The sequence below is a fragment of the Stigmatopora nigra genome, chromosome 14 (assembly GCF_051989575.1).
Source record: "Stigmatopora nigra isolate UIUO_SnigA chromosome 14, RoL_Snig_1.1, whole genome shotgun sequence".
In the NCBI taxonomy this organism is placed as follows: domain Eukaryota; kingdom Metazoa; phylum Chordata; class Actinopteri; order Syngnathiformes; family Syngnathidae; genus Stigmatopora; species Stigmatopora nigra.
The window spans coordinates 8183528-8200960 of NC_135521.1; the positions used below are offsets into that span (position 1 = coordinate 8183528).

At 41.2% G+C, this 17433-nt stretch overlaps 1 long non-coding RNA gene across 1 annotated transcript in view; it reads left to right on the forward strand.

The window, feature by feature from the left end:
• LOC144207734 (uncharacterized) overlaps positions 1-17433 on the forward strand; it is a 39745-nt gene that overhangs the window by 1029 nt on the left and 21283 nt on the right. Inside the window, exons 2-4 of the long non-coding RNA XR_013328778.1 lie at positions 1299-1468; positions 3985-4120; positions 8684-8834. This is a non-coding gene — a long non-coding RNA (uncharacterized LOC144207734). The remainder of the gene's footprint in view (positions 1-1298; positions 1469-3984; positions 4121-8683; positions 8835-17433) is intronic.

A 17433-nucleotide genomic window follows, 5' to 3' on the forward strand; every position in this document is an offset into this window, starting at 1 on the left:
TGCATTAATTATAAATATGTTGATAAATCACAAAAGTGCATGATAGATTACTGTAAAATATGGACTGCAACTGCAAGGTTTACTACTTTCCTTTCGAAATTGGTAAATGAAAAAATATCTATTTTGCACAAGACTTGCAATCTTTTTTTTTTACTTGGGTAATTGCATGCAGCTTGCTTCTCCATGCCTAACAAAAAGGGCTTTTTAGAATTTAGACTAAGTAAGATTAAACAATATAATGTACTGTTGTCCTCTATGCTTTAAGTACAATATAAAGTTGATCTCTAAAATGTGTAAAATTTTGACAATGTATGCATACAAATTTATTTTTAAATAAATTCAAAGGGAACTATGGGACTGTCTGGCCTCTACTGGTTAACTCAGAACCTACAGGCAACCATGAGCCTGAAATCAATTAATGTAATTAATCAGCCCTAAACGGAACAAAATAGTTAGAATGCATCAAAAAAGGTATAGTTGTATAAGTATGCAACGCTAGAATATATACCTATCAAATGTCATTCTGATTCTTCCACGAATAGGAAGGGAAAAGTAGTTATTTTAGGTAGTATCTTCGACCTGAAGTGCAAAGTAAGCGAAAACTTTGGAGGTTTAGAAAAAAAGTTGTTTACAAATCTAGACAAAATAGATCAAAAGTAAATTTTGCCATTTTAGATTGTATTTAGGGGAAGTAAACAAGCCGCGTTTCAAAGCTACTCTCGAGCGCCTGCATTTCACTATTGAGACAACAGGGGGCGCCATAAGCACACAATTTTATTTGTGCGGCTGTATTATCAACATTTTAAACATAATACGCGAACAAGCTACAGTTTTACGAGCGTTATATTGATTAAACATGAATTAAAATATTGGTGGTAACATAGGTTTTTTTTTTACCATCTATCACCCTATTGCTCTATTCTGCGGGTTTGTCAATAAAACGTCTGATTCCAATCAAAATAGTTGACTTTCTACCCCTTTTTTTGTTTAGGCTTTTTGAGTCTTATATCAAATTTGATCTACTAAGAACACCAACTATGGGCTAAATCATCTTTTTAAATATAGAAGTTGTGTTTTCCCTCAGATGTGTGAACATAAGTTGACTGGACTTTGGGGGATACATTGGAAAAGTGGTCTAAATCCAAATATCCATCAAATTAAAAAAAAAAAAAAATCAGTTCATTCCTGTCCCTATCTTTTAAATAAAAGAATGAAGTTGGCTCTGAGTAGTTGTCAGTTGCTTTTCATGTTGCTCTGTGAGTCAAACCTAACATGTAACAAATGTCTGTCATTTTTAGAACGAGTGAGCGGGATTCTGGACTCCTTCCAAAGGTTCTGTGCCGCAGTCATTAGCTTGCCACTTGGCGGGTCGATTGCTGGAGCAGCCCAAGACAAAAGACACAGCTCGGCCCTCCGTGCTCTGATTGTCCTTTGAGAAGATGGCCGGTCAATGGGGGACGGAAGCATGGTGAGGTGGCGGGGTTCTCTGGCTTGTTTGCTATATACATACTCCCTGCAAGCCCTGTTTTATCTGTTAACCACCCACACTAATGACAGTTGTATTTTCTAAATTTCCATTCAAAATGAGATATTCTACCCCTGTAAAACTGATTTTAATAGAATAATATAACAACTTCATCTTGAAAAAAAGATACACTATCCTTGTCAGATTATCAATTTTGGCATTCATATACTAGAAGTCATAGGAGAACTATATTTTTGGTCTTATAATAGTTTTCCTCTAATGTGTAGGCCAGCGCAACCATCGTATTTAAGTTAGTGCAATTTTAATGCCATTAAATTGGGAGTTCACACAAATTTTGACCCCTCATTCAAGTGTAGTTCTTCAAAATTATTTCATGGCGCCTCTTCAACAGAACATCATTTTAACCTTCTGGAAGAGGTCGCTACCAAAGACAGATCGCAATAAAAGAAACAATTTCAACATTGGATAGAAGGCTCTCTATTTTGGATGCAATGGTTGCTGCGCCTCAAGGCTTCCAAGAGTTTATTCAGAACGTTGTCAATCAGATATGCGCCGACCTGGCGGATGAGGTCAAATGTGACGTGGTGAGAGGAAATACAAGGCTCATCTGTGGCGGCTCAGTCGAGCGGCACTGATCACGACAAGTTTTTTCAAACTCTACCTGTCCAACACCTTTACACCGACCCCTTATAATATGGTGCTGGGTTTAGGAAGGCAATTGTTGGTGCAAACAAACATTTCGCACCGGTATGTGGGATGAAATTCGGTTACACTGTATATCGATGGCTAATATGTTCATCAATGCCAATTGGAAATTGCAAGATATACTACTTATTATTTTTTAACCCATCAATTGTTACTCAAATTAATACAAAAAAATGGGGGGGGGGAAATCCAGATTTGTACTTGTATTTGATTTTGTATTATTTTTTAAATGCAACAAATGCATGTCTTTGTCAAGGTCTGTGGCTTTTGGGTGGTCTACATCTTGGATGCCCTCTGGGGAGGGATCAAGCCAACCTCCGCATGTAATTCCAATAGACCGACCTGTTAAAACAGAGCCTGGCCGGCTGCTCCCAAAAAAAAAATCACTATGCCAGCTCCCCCGTGTGTGTGATTCACGCTCATAAAAAATAATGTTCGCCAACGTCAATTTATAAAAGGTCTTAATGACATGTAATGACACGATGCCTCGCCAAAAGCAAACAACGAGAGCAGCAAGACCATGTAAACTGCTGATTTAAGAAACTACCATGCAGACAAGCCCAACTCATAGTGTGATTTGTCAAATTAAATGTGTCCTGCATTTTATTTTCAATAATTGTACTCAGGATTTCAGAAAAATATGGGGAAAAGGCTTATGGCTATGTTTAATCTCTTCATGATAGGCAAAAAAGTATCATAGGTTTCATTAGATTATAATGACATCTAATTTAAAATAGAAATAGCATTAAAAATATTCATGTCATTCTTGTATTTAAAAAAAAGAAACAACAACATTGGTAGAATTGCTATCAAATGACACAATTGCCATTTGGCACCATTTGTGATGAGCTGGAGGTTAAATAGCGAGTTGAAAGCTGTTATGATAAGCAGTGCTGTCAAAAAGAAGCAATTGAAAAGAAATGTGTTCAATGTTATAAATGTGGCACAATAGTGCTTTGTTGAACTCAATGCTCAAACATTGTGGTGGCTTGCATGTGTAAAACACCTTGAGCGTTTAACCTGCTGACAAATGTGCACTTTGACTAAGTATTCTATTAAGGAGGACTAGAATGGTTCATACATCACAGCATATCATTGGAGGGGTAAATGGTGAGCACATTATGTCTTCAATGATACATGTCATTTATTTAAAGAAACAAAGAGTACAGGAAAATAAGGCAGTTTACTTCACATCTCTTTATCTATTATTCACCATAATTTCTTCCTTTTTTTTGTTTTGCTTTTGCTTATAATAATTTTCTATTTTATTTACAGAGTAGCCATTTTTTTGTAGCTGTATTCAAGCATAGTGTTGATGTTCAAACTGGCTTAGTGTGGCCTCAATAGACCTATCAGATTATAAATGAACAATTGGCCTTTTGCAGATTGCTTTTTAATGGTTGACAGGATAGCGGTACTTGGAGAGAAAGTACTTTTTGAAGTGCTACTTGTCACAGAAAGTTCGAGAAGCATGACTGCAACGTATCGCTTCCTAAACTTTGATGGCTTCTTTGAAATGGAAGTACCCGCAAAGGGCCGAGGCACGCTCGCCTGTCTTGTCGCCGACTCCATCTCAGTTCCTGCACGCCATCTTATCAAGCGGCCATCTCGATGGTCACGGACATTTAAGCGCACGCGGGTGAGGGCACAACAAGGAAGTGCCGTGCCACTCCCTTGGCAAGGAAGCCAGTTGGGCCAGTGCCTTTTTATGATGATGACGTGATGATGATGATGATGATGATGAAAAAAAATAGCCTTGTCTGATTCTTTTTTTCTCTCTATTCTCATTTCAGGGGCACCCTGCCAAAACTTTGTGCAGTTGGTTCCACATTCTTTCACGCTCTTTCAGCAGCTGACAGCTTTTTGGCAGCAGCATACAAGAAGAAGACAAGCTGGTGGAGAGAAGAAGAAAAAAAAAACAACAACGAGGTGTGAAACGTTCATATTTCAAATACGCCAAGTACTTTAGTCAAAGTGGTCCAGAATGTGCTTTTCCATTACCTTTTCAGACAAACTAAAAACAACATGCTCAATTACATTTTATTTTACATTGATCGAATATGAGCCCTAATATGAGTTTTTAGACCTGACTAGGTTAGTGTCCTGAATGGATTGAAATGAATTTGGTCTTTTTTGGGGGGGGGACACTTGGATAATGAATGAAAATTCCTTAAGATGATGGTGTGTGTATTAATAGAAGAGATTTCTAAATGCCTTTGAGTGGGCGTTGATTTGTTCTGATGTGCGGTGACTCGAAACCGCCGTGGCTGGTCCCATCCGTGTGAGCATTCGCATGCTATAGACAGCAAGAGATGAAGGCCCAGATAGGCTGACACATGAAAGAAGGCCCGCATGAAGGCCTTGAGATGCGCAGGAAGTCTCCAAAACAATTCCATTATTGACGCAGTGGGTGCAGGCAATAAGGGTCGTCTCTTCTTCTTCTACATAGGAGGCCTAGAAAGGAAATAATGGCCAGCGAATCGCTGGTGTGCATCAAAGGCTGCCCATTATCTCACGCACACACACTTGTTGTAAGGCTTTGATGTGCATTTGATGTGGACGGTTACTGGGATGCCTTCAACCAGAGTTCTGCTCCGCTGAAGAACAATGATGTTGCTCTAGGCTTCCTGCTGGACACTCCTGGGGGTCCGCAATTTGTCCCTGCACCGTCGCCTGCCATTGAATGAAGCTGCTGTTGTTGGTAGTGTGGCCAAGGCATTGTTTTGTGTCCCCCGCGAGAACAGCAGATGTGGATTGCTCATGCTTGACATTTTTGCACTGATTAAAATAGCCCAACTAAGAGCCCGACTTGTGCCAATTATAGTCTTCTCATCAACTGCAGTGGTCAGATTGGGGTTCTAGATTGGGGAATTTTCTGGCCAGTCATGAAATTAAATCGGCATCTCCGTACAACTTGTCAACTGTGGGAAACCCCCACAGTCCACTTGAATTTCCTTGCAGGAAACTTCAATCAATGTAGACTTCAAGCAACTTGGATTCCGCACCCAGTTGTTTTTCTCATTTTCCTTGATAAGATGCGTGTGTTTCGTCCCTCGTTCAGGAGCGAGTTGACTCGCCAAGATCTTTTATTTTTGTCCCGGCATGTCATGGCTCTCCAAACGTCCAGAGTCAGTCCAATTCTGGTGACAATCTTCTCAGGACTGTAGTTATCCCTGGTTGTCATTGCACCTTTTACTATGACAGCTTTTCATTCTTACAATGCACTGTGAACAACCTAGACCTTTTGTAGCTCACAGTCCTTGTGTTGAAGAATACAGGACATCTGTCAAATCAGTAGCCTCCCCCTTTAATTACGTATCTTACTGAATCAAACTGAGGGACAGTTTTAAGGTTCAGGTAATGTTTTCAGGTGTTTTGATGAATTTGCCTCATTAGAGTCTAGTAATACTTTTTTTTTCCCCAGGAGAAACTGGTGAAAATACAAATCAAGAAGTTAATAGCTATTTAATCAGATGCTTTGCTTTCTATAGCGTGGAGGCTCCAAAAACCAACCCAAAACAATATTTTGTAGAACAAAGTACAAATTGGTGTTTATTTCTACCCGATTCCTATTAAATGAAAGGCAATAACTCACCTCCATGTATGTAATTATAAGGAATCCATCACTAAAGTGGTCCAAGATGAAGGGATGACATTCCGTGATAATGGGCTTACTCCCTGTTTACTGGATAAAAAAAAGTTAACCAATGGGCCTATGAAGTCCTTCTGTTTGTTTTTGTCTTAAGTGGGAAAGAGAGAGAGCTCTGTGAAGAACCAGACCTGCTCTGTTTGCTCTTTGCTGAGGGTGTGAGCTTACGCTTGAAGTCGGCTTTATGTCGTACTTTGTCAAATGGTTGTGGCTGTACGAGATGCTTCCAGTCCTGCAGTTAACGGGTCTGCATGTTTGCTCAAAATTGAGGCATGAAAATGTCCTATCATGAAAAGCCAAAATTTTATTCACAATGATTTACAATTTGGCGTCACTTTCTCTCTTGTAGCCATAGGTCATCTTTTCAGTACGCTCCCATTATTATTATGTTTTCAAACCGAGTTGGTCAAGATTTTAGCCCACTTTTTATCCCCTAAAGAAAGTGTAGTTGACATTGACACGCCAACTTCTTGATTCGTATTTACAGATATTCACACTATTAGCAAAGAGTTATTTAAGAATTATTTTTTCCTGTATTAATTCATCATGCAAACCCAATGAAAGACATGTGTAGCTTGTGAATGGACTTGAAATAACATCCAGGAGTTTGCTTCCCTCCCTTCTCTGGAATGGGAGTTTCCGAATGTCAAATTCCAAATTCCTCCGCATGACAATGAGTTAATTCCACATTCCCATTTAATAACGGGCCTTTAATCAGCATGCCGCTGTGAGAACTTTTGATAAGACGGACCTACTCCGACTGGAGTAAATCTCCCTGCCTGGAAGTGGAATCATCCATAGGAGGTCCAATCACGTCACAGTCATCATCAACGGCTGGCGTCGACTCTCCGTGGTGACCTGGCTTGACACGCAAAAAAACACATCGCGCACATGCGATGCTGCTGACCCAAGAAGACAAATCAGAAGAGCCCCGCCTGAGGCGCTTCCCTGCCTGCTCGCCTGCTGGACCAAAAAGGGATGAGGTCATCCCACAGAATCTCATTTTCCCCCCCTCAAATTGCACGTCTGATCAGCGCGGCTTTCCTGCAACAATTACGCCGACCCCCGAGTCCTCATTAGCAGATAGTGTGGAGAAGGAATACAAAGACAAAGAGCAACCTTTTTTTTTTATTTCATTGGAACAGGATGTCTGATTCAAAAGATTTGATTAGTGACTCTTGGTGAGTGGGTTAAGTGAGGTGGGATCATGGTGTCATGTCATCCAATTATTATGAGTACTGGCACACCAGGTGACGAGAGAATTTGCAGGACTTTGGGTAAACAGATACGCATCCATTTTTTTTTTCAGTTCTGAAACTGGTGGAAATTTCAATTCCAACCACAACACAGTCCAAAGCGCACTCAATAACAAGCGTGAAAATACCCAACAGCAGTTCTTCACATCGACAGCCAAAAGCATGGATGTCAGAACACACTAAAGTGTCTTGACTTCTGAAATTGAGAAGAATGATGATTTTATGCGAATCCCATTACGCATACTTGAAGATCCATTCGAGGAGAATTTTAGCTGTGAAATCTTGCTTGTAAATTTGCCCCAAAATAAGATCCATTTGAAATGAAGTATGCTTGATTGGCAACCAAATAACTTGCCTATTGAAAGTCTTTGATGGTCTGTAGAAAACAGTCATGCATCATAACTGGAAAAAATCTTTCTTGAGAATTTGCCCAATGTAGCCGTAAATTAGAAAGACTTGTGAGAATTTTCAAATAAACAAATCCAACTTTCAACTGGAAAAGGGATATTGTTATTATAAAGTTTTGATATCCATCCATGGTTTCACACCAATAGTCCATCCTCTGATGGATTTACAATATTTTTGGGAACTGTATATCTAAAGCAAGTTCAAGGTGATCAGTCGAGCTGTACGATTTGGCAACGTCGGAAACAGATTCTTCCTTTTAAACATGGGGGGCCTCAAGTGTAGAAGTGCAAACGAACAGTAATTCATCCCTGGACGCTCGGGGCCAAACAGCTCCCACTCGTCGAGCTGACTTGATCTACTAGCGGCGAGACCCACGGACACGTCTACGGGGCTAATTGGATGCTTGCTTTTAAATCAGACCTTGTATCACCTGTCGGCTGCAACGGGAGGAAGAGATGAAACACCTTGAAAGATTATTTCAGGATTTGTGTTGACGGCTCTGTTTCTACTCTCGGGCGTGTTGGGACTTAGTGGATTGGACTTTTTTTTTTTTTTTCCACCAAACTTTGTACCTGCGCATAACCTGATCCATTCAAAAAGTCGTTTGAAGTCTGAAGAAAACAAAAAACACATTGGCTGGTGTGAAAGCTGTATTGACTAGCCTGTCATTATGACCACCTACGGTGAAATTTGATGCCTATTTATTGCCTATTATTGGGTATTATGATTTCTCACATTCGAAAAACAGTCTTTTTTGTTTTATTGAAGATTATTTAGGTTTTAGGAGCTCATTATGGCCAGTGATGGACTCTGCGTCTACCCCAATGTCCTGGCCAATAGGCAACTGCTATAGGCCTTAACTTGAGGACAAGGCTACATAAAATAGATGGATGGAATTCACCATCCAGTGCTGACAAAATAGTTATGAAAATACATATCTCTCGTCATGGCTTCATCTCGAAAAAGTGCAAGCTGTACAAAGCGCCATGTGTTTTCATTTATCTGTCCAGTGCAAACCCGACACCGTGTGCACTCTACGTCAATCTGTCACATCAAAATAAAAAAAGGCTAAATAGATGAAATATTTGACCTTGGCTTAAGTAAATATTGACATATTTCTGGCGTGATTTGATTTTTTAAAATTCTATTTTATTTAATTTTTCTTTCTTTTTTTTACAGTTTGTTTGAACAAAGTCGAATTGGATGTCTTCACGGCCTTCTTTGATGTGTACAATCGCATGGGACGCTAATGCAGGCCATACCTGAACTCTACCTGAAGAAGACGAATAACAGAAATCAACCCAAGAGTCCAACACAGCTGCAAGATCAAGTCAGTAAAAACTTCTTTTTTTTGCTTTCATTTGTTAGGCATATCAATAGATTGATAACTACTTTGGCTGCTGTAAAATAATAAACAATTTGGATCAGGAAGCATTCACAATCACAAAATGAGTCTTAAAACAGTAGGATAGGCAAGTCATTTATTTTTGGACTTCACCATTATATATAGCTAAAGTAATAACTAACCAAATATTTAATAAACTGCCAGATTTGCAAAAATGTTAACTCTTTTAGCTGGTAACTTGAAGCAGTGGTTCTGCTGCCCCAAAAATGAAGTCAAGAAAGAAAATGACAGAACTCCATGTTGAGTTAAGTTATTATTTTTATTGGTGGTCTTATCTCCCAAACTGAAAAGCTATCTTCCCCTCCCTTAAAGTAGATGAGGGTTTTTTTTGGGGTGTGCCCCCCCAAATTCTCAGCTAATCGGGGTGTGCCTGGTTGCGTCTACTGCATAACATCAACTTGTGATAAGGTCACTTCGATAAAACGGAGGCTGGAATGAATCCATCTACTTTTAGACTTTAATGGCGTCCGTACAGTGGTCCGAGCTTTCCAATTGTTACCGCAAGATCAGACATTTGAAATACCTTCAAAGCGCTCGTCTTGTGGATTTTTGGGCCTATTCGGCGCTCTAATTTAACTCCTGTTAATTGACCACTCATTTATCTGTCAGTCAAGATTGAGCAAACAGCAGGCTAGTCATTAAGCCATGTTTACACGCGCCATTGGACGCACAACAACAAGTCTCGTCTCAATGACGGACGGATTGTGCGTGGGCGCCAGTCGAAGGATTCCTCTGGGATTGAACGATCCCAGGTGAGCGGCTGCTTTGACAGGCCAGTGAAATGTTGCGCTATTGTGTAAACATGACATCAGTCTGATGATCAGATGGAACTGGCACTCGTCCACCGAGACGCCTTTGAGCTCCGAGAGGATTTTCTTATTGTGATTAGCTTTCAGGTGTTGGGCGGACTTGGCTTTCTCGACTTGGGCTGAATTCATTGTTGGCATTTGGATGAGGTTCAGGGCAGTGGTCGGGAACCGATCACTTAAAATAGCCAAAAAAATGCACTTTTAAATTCTGACTGTGGCTCTCAAGGAATGACATTTAAAAATGGTTTGTAGCACCTGTCAAATCTTGTCCTCCTTAAGGCTTAAGGTCGGTTGGTAGTTTATCTAGAGGCTGGGCGGAGTTGGGTAAAGGCCACACGTGGACCACTCGAGTCTGATTAACTCTTTTAATGCAGGCCAAATATTGCAACGTCTATAAAAATGAGCTCAAATGAAACAGCCCCGTAAACGAGTGGAAACATTTCCTGCTTTGCTGCAATTCAGCATAGTGGAGATGTAAACTGGATGTGTTTGAGTTTCACTGGCTACGTGGGAAAAGACCAGAAGGCGGGTGGCTTGAGAGAGGGAAGGAGGGAGGTAGAGAGGGGGTGGGGGGGGTAGCTGTACTCGGAGCGAAGGCTCACAAATCTTTGGAAAAAACACATTTCTGGGGCGCCTTCCCCTCCCCACTCAAAAAGGAGAAAAGGCAGAGATGAAATTTATGACACCTTAATACTTTTTATCTGAATTCAACAACCATCTCTTTGGGAAAGCGTCTCGACGGGTCTTCTCACGACGGGAAACAGAAATCAAAGTTTAGAACTCACCACTTATATCTACAATGTCAATATTACTGTATCCCATTTCCTCCTTGTTAACGATTTTGACATTATCGTCGTCATTGTAAAGAGCAGATTCAAACTTTTTCCCTAAATGGCATTTTATTCCAAACGGAATGACAGTTTACTCCTGGTGTGTCCAAAACCCATTGAAACATTCATTGTAATCCCGTACTTTTAAATGTTGGTATTTGTGCTGTCTGTGATTGAAACCATGATTTGGCCCTCTCCTCTGAACTGAATGTTTATTTTATTTGTCACCTTGTAGCAACACATTGTAGACTGTTTTATTTCGGGAAAAGTTTATCATAACTGTCCTTCTATGAGGCGTTTTCTTCCCGACGCTGGCTCAGACCGCACACTGCCTGCCGCCCGCGACCAGACGCTCTCCAGCTCGTTCCCGCAATAACACAACAGGCAACAGGCTTGGAAAAACACAAATTGGAACAAGAAACCCGTTTCTTTAAAAAAATAACTTATAAATGTATATAAAGTATATTTATACCTCCGTCGCCTCTCCCAAATTTGGGATGGATATTAAAAACCAGGGCAAATATGAGTGCTTACGTATTGTTTTTGCAGTATCGAGAATAATCTATCAAAAATGTAGATTATTGTGAAAATACTTGATTTTTAAAAAATCTAAATGAAACCAATCAAAGAAAAATCTAATATGCATTAAATTCAAAGTAAAAAAAAGAGTTATTGGAGTTTTCTAAGTAAAAAATGTTCATTTTGAGATATTAAAGTCATAATATTATGATGCTAATGACTAAGATGTTAAAATACCATTTCATTACAAACTCTGATTAACTTTTTTACAGACATAAAAATAACAATTGGCATTTTAGGGTATAATAAATGTTACACAAAGCATTTTAATGGGAAAAGTTACAAGTAATAGTAATATTAACAAGAAAAATAAGTTGGCGGACTACAGAATACAGAAAAAACACAAATACAAGCTAAACTCCCAAGCAGAATCCGAGTTATGACAAAGAGGAGCGCACAGAAGAGCAAAATCCACATTGTCGGATGCGATATATAGTAATTATAGATTGGCGTCCGGATGCCGATGCAGCGGGGCCAGCTGATCAGCCCGAGGGTGCGCTCTGTTCAAGTACCATGGCTAATGGAGACGTTCACGCGGGTCAGCGCGTTGACATTAATCTCGTTGAACTCCAGCTCAGCCGAGGCGTCAAAGCTAATCCTCGCATCGGGCCGGGTGTCAGGTAGTCGCTCGCTCTTAACTGGATTAAGTGATGCCTAAATCTGGCCTTTCAGGGAAATTATATAGCGTTACTTACTCGTTATTTAATCACCCAAAGAATTGACCTGTAGAATTAGTGGCAGTCATTAACATTTGCATTCCACTTTAGAGGCCCTTATCTGGTCTTTAACATATTGAACAACAGTATTTGTTGTTTTATGGACTCGGATACAAATGTTTTGCTTTCTTAACTTTGCAAACGAGACGATAGACGTCCAATCATGTGTCCTTGAATATTCCTTCTTTTCGTTCATTCAACAACATAACAGGTTGTTGAATATTAGTTGCAGGGTCAGCCAAACTATGAAAACAGTGCGAGTTATAGTCCAGATAATACCATAGTTTTTCTTGTAATTCCCTCTTGCCTCAAAATAGAAGAGTCAAATATATGAGTAATGTGGCTGCCAATTCAGGGCTCTCCACACCTACTGCCCATTGACTGGGATAGGCTCTAACACCCCCTGTGAGCCTTTTAAGGCTGAGCGCTATGGAAAATGAATGAATGAATGAGTGTGTGGATTTTTGAATTATTTTTTTAGATGTAACTTATAATATAAAGTCAAATGCATTTGATTTTATTGCAACTATTTACAAAATAATTCTATTCATGGAAAAAAATACATAAAGTCGATAATTCCCAAATACATGTCTTCTGCTGATTTGGATAGCAATTGAATATCCTTCTTGTCCTTCAACTTTAAAGAGATTTAACACCAGACAACTGTCCCATGAATAAGTAGCCTACTTTAACCTTGCTTACTATTCCTCTGGCTGTAAAACATGTTAGGGGGGGCTGACTTGGATGTGAGTAATTCCACCAGTCGGTGGGTTAATTGTTGGCCGGATGCTTGGCAGGAGGTCAGCTCGCACAAGATTTATTTCATGTTTGCCATTTGTCACCTTGACCCAAAAATTGCTCTGCAAACACAGCCAGTGTATGTGTGTGCGCGGTACCTTTTCCCAAACACGGGTCGAGCCGTCCGGCGGCTGCCCAAAGGGGAAACCATTTTTCAATCGCCTTTGATTTGTCTGCTGAGTAAGTTGGCAAGTATGCTTTCAAAGTCCAGTAGTCTGCTGTGCCGGCGGGACCACCACAAAGGGAGCTAATCCCCTCTATCGCGGCCAGCGCAAACACATTAAGCGCACAACATCAACACGCCGCTTGAGAGCCCCCCATTGACAAATCGGAGAGAGATTTGCCCGCCTGAGAGTTTTCCCAGCCTGTCCGGGAGCATCAGAGTTCAATGGAAATCATCCTTGTGAACAACGCAGCGCCTACCGTGCGACCTTGATTTTTCAGCGCAATTAGTGAATGGCATGAGCTCACATTTCCACATTTTTTCAGTTACTCAAACGTGACCTCGCGTCAAGTTCCACTTTCTTTCGAGGCTGCTGGCGGAGAGAAAGGTCAAACTGAGTGTGCGACCTGGATGAACTTTGACCTCAATGCGCACTGTGGCGGTATCGCCATCCCTTCTATGAATCAGACCGCTCGGCAAACAAGTAGATAGGAAATCGGCGACGATGCCACGTCACGCGGCGCCTCGGAGGAGGAAGGCATCTCACTAATGTTTGCATGAAGTCGGGCAATCTTTCAGTAGTTTAAACACAAAAATGCATGCTAGTTACGGTGTAAAGTTTGATATTAAATGTATACCATACAATGCTATGGAGGGCAATGGATGTCTAGTCTCAGCCCAAAATGGATCGGACGTCGAGCTCCGTCAATGCCACCCAAAGATTGAAAATGACTGCCCTGTTAGCGTTTGAGAAAAAAAAATCATAATTCGAGCATAAAAGAGTTAACCAGTCAGGCCCTAATAATTAACACCCACACTGCCTTTGTACAAGCATACATGCGCTCTGCGCCACAATCAGGCCACCAACAGCTCATCTCCCGAGAGGGCGTCACTCAAAGAAACAATGGCTGTAGGGGTGAGTCTGATCCCAGCTGTTCTACGCACTGCGCCGGGTCGTTGGGGGTGCGGGGGGTGCTGTGTGTTTGTTTAAAACTCGCAGGAGTTCCATTAAAGCCCTGACTCCCCTCATTTAGCAGTGCCATGGCCACACAAAGGCCGGGACCCTGGGAAGCGGCGCATTGCAAGGGACACCAATTACGCCGGCGAAGACACAGACCGGCTTGTTCGTGCTCAGGGACATGTCACGTCGCTAGAGCGCTCTCCCCGTCAAACCCATTGACCGGAGGGCATACACAGGCATCTTAATTGGTGTTGGGCAAACACATTTTGTCACAAAGTTGCAAAGGAAGCTAAGTAGCTGAATGTTCATATTGTCCAACCCCTGACCCGAGAGCTTCAGGGGCCTTTTGCCCCTCCCGCCGCCACCACGCCGAGACATCATTATGTTCCATTACTTTGAGTCATCGTCTCAGACTCGCCGCGATATGAAGAACCCCCCCAGTTTAGAAATCTCATGCGATAGGCAAAACATCAAAAATGCGGTTACTGGTGATAAACTCGTTTCAATTCATTGCATAAAAAGAACTTTCAGCAAAATCACTTCAGGGCGGCCCTGTTGGTAGGGGCGATGTTCCCATCAAGGTGAATACATCACTATTCAAATAATATCAAAACTACCGTATTTCTCGACAAATTTGTATGAGATTGTTGGTGACAGAACGTTGATTTTCTCCCACAGTTCGGAAAATGTCCTTGGTTGCAGTAGCAAGACAGACAGAAGACAATGTAGAGCTAGTTAAAAAAATAGATTGGATATAAATTAATGATAAACTGATACTAGTCCCACAAATTGAAACCGTTGAGTATACTCGTCAATGGCGCTGAATGAGTTAAAAGCAACATCCTGACAATAGGCATGCTGTCAAAAAACATCCAATAATCTGACAGCACAGTTATGACCCTAATTCCCTGCAACCCCCTCCCACTGACCCTCTGCGCCCAGGGGATTCGGTGGAGCGGGAATCACTTGTCATCGTTAGTTGTGGAGAGCGGCCACCATGGCTTCTGGCTCGTGAAAACATGTCACATTAGCGGCACGGGGATATGCAAAAATACCTCTGCTTTTTTGCCAGTAATAAAATATCAATTCATTCAGTTAGGTCATCTGTTTCTTGACAATAGAATTAGAATTATTTCACCTCTGTATAGAGTCTATGGAGTCAAATGTGACCCCGATTTAAACCATATTGAGTTGAATAGTCGGGTAAATACTGAAGGGGAGTACATTTTGGCACACTACAACTTTGGAAATTCTGTATCCGTAGATTGTTTTTGTCCAGATGGGCGGCGGAGGGATTGAATCGGAATTCGGAAAGTGGATTGACTTGACTCTAGTAGCATGAACTATGTTGGGTTTTCCATTTTTGTCCTTTGAGTCTTATGACCGCCCCCCCAAGGGCAACCCCAACTACGAAAACATGTTTGACACTGCGGCCTTAAATGCGTCAGCGCATCGATAGCGGCAACAGAGACAACAAGTTTTGCAAGTGTTTGTCATCTTGACACTGGTGGAAGCGAACAAGAGCGTCCTCAGTCGGATGCCAAGTGACACAGCTCATTAACTTCTCCTTTGCGGCCATTCTTCGCTCTCCTCATTGTTTTGAGATATGACATGAGTCTTTGTTCACAGTAGTTTTTCCACCACCCTTTTCTTTGGGGCAGTAGCCCTCCAAACCCCCCCACACCCTCCAATTCCGCCCCTCGCCCTGGGCCCGTAATTAGTGCTTTGCGCTAGGCGTACTTTCTCACAGGACTATGACACAATTAATCAGCACTTTCCCACCAATGGACAGCGGCCACATGATTCAATGGAGGACGTATTCTCAACTTGTGTTTGTTTTTCCACTCGTGCGAATATCGGGCTGGTGAAATCATGTTTGAATAACATGCTGTGATTAGAAATGAAGGGCAGCTCCACGGACAAGAGGCTCGCGTGGCCGTCAAATCGTCTTAAGGTTCAAATCTTGACTCCCACCTGGCCGTCTTGGGTTTTGCATGTTCTTCTCTTTGGTTTGGTCAGGGAGTTTACCTGAAGGCAAATAGAGTGCACCCTGGATTTTCATTTTCCCATCAGTGCCTAAGAGTGCTTTGTAATTGGCTGTGTACGCATAGTCAAGTGGTAGATTGAGAATAAAACGACACGTGTAACTATATCAGTCTATATCGGTAAAATTGGAGTTTTGAGGATGGCTGTTTTAAAAGCTCCTTGTCTCTGGCTGCAAGGAAGAGGATTAACTTAATTTCTGAACATTTTCACGCTTATTCTTATTTTTTTTCTAGTGCCGACTTGACATCGAAGCTAATTCATTCTTAATCATTCAACATAATACAATATCATTAATTTTGCCCTGTGTTCAGTCAAACTTATTTTGTAAAACTAAAATACCAGAGCAACTCAACGAGTTAAATCGTTTCAGCATTTTCGTTGACGTAAAGAAACCTTTTTTTTTTCATACAGTAAACCCTATATGCATGTTTTTCAACCCAGTAACATTGTGGTTTACAGTATTGCTGTTATTCCAAAGTCCTCCGCATTGGTGTGTGTTTTCCACCAGCACTACCGAGTAAGCACATTGGTAAATCCTGTAAAAACACTGGTACAATCATGCACTGTCTCTCCTATGACGATGCCATGAGGGTGAAAATTAAAAAACAGGGAAAAAAGCACAACCGGACATAAGAGGCTACGACAGTATTTTGACAGTAAATGACGAGTTGCGAAAAGTCGTACGTGAGCTTTGTTTGCTTTGGAGCGTCTCGCCCGGCCTTTATTTTTTTCGCTCACTCCAGCCAAAACTCCCTGAGACAAATCTTGTTAAAAGGCAAAACATTTCTGTTGGCACGGCTAATTGTTAAGTGTGTGGTGGCGAAAGGCTTTTTCTCACTGGCTGCATCCGTGCCTCATACTGTATCTATTGTGTGCGCCCTAATAATAGAATATCAAGCAGTTGGCAAGGCAGGCTGCATTTAAAGCTTGAAAGCCAGAGAGGGCTCCATTCTATGTCTCATTTGGAAGTGATTGGGCCCACTGATCAAAGGTGGAGTCAGAGAAAAGCCTGGTAGGAGGTTCATGCATCAAGAAAAAAAAGGGAAAAAAAGGACAAAAAAAACAAAGAGAAAAAGAACAGCGTCTCCCTCTTATTGCTTGAAATGTCAATATGCACTTTTTGACACACTCGGGCAACTCCGAGGTATGCCGCTGGGAACAGAAAAGCATCGGAGGCGTTTCTTTCGGGGCTTGGGGGGGGGGGGGGGGGGATTTCATTTGTATTTGTGTCAAAGTGACTCACTAAAACAGATTTGGCTTTTGCCTGAAAATTCCTCATTAAATAAAGTTCACCTGTAAAGTTTCATGTGAACTTTAATTTTCAAAGTGACACCAAATTGTTCTTTATTTAAGATTTTTTTTTCATTATTTCATTATTTTTCTTAACCTTGGATTCAATTTTACTGGGTTTACAAAAGTATAGTCTGGGAATGCCATTTATCAGCTTTTTCAGGTGGTTATTTTCTACCTCCTCTGCAGACGTGCAAAATTTAATTAATACAAAGCTGACGTGATCTCATTTTATTATTCAACATTCTTACATTTCCACTCTTTTGCTTTTGCTTTGTGACAATCCCTCCCAGTTGTATTGAACCAGATGAATACTTCGATTTAGTGACTAC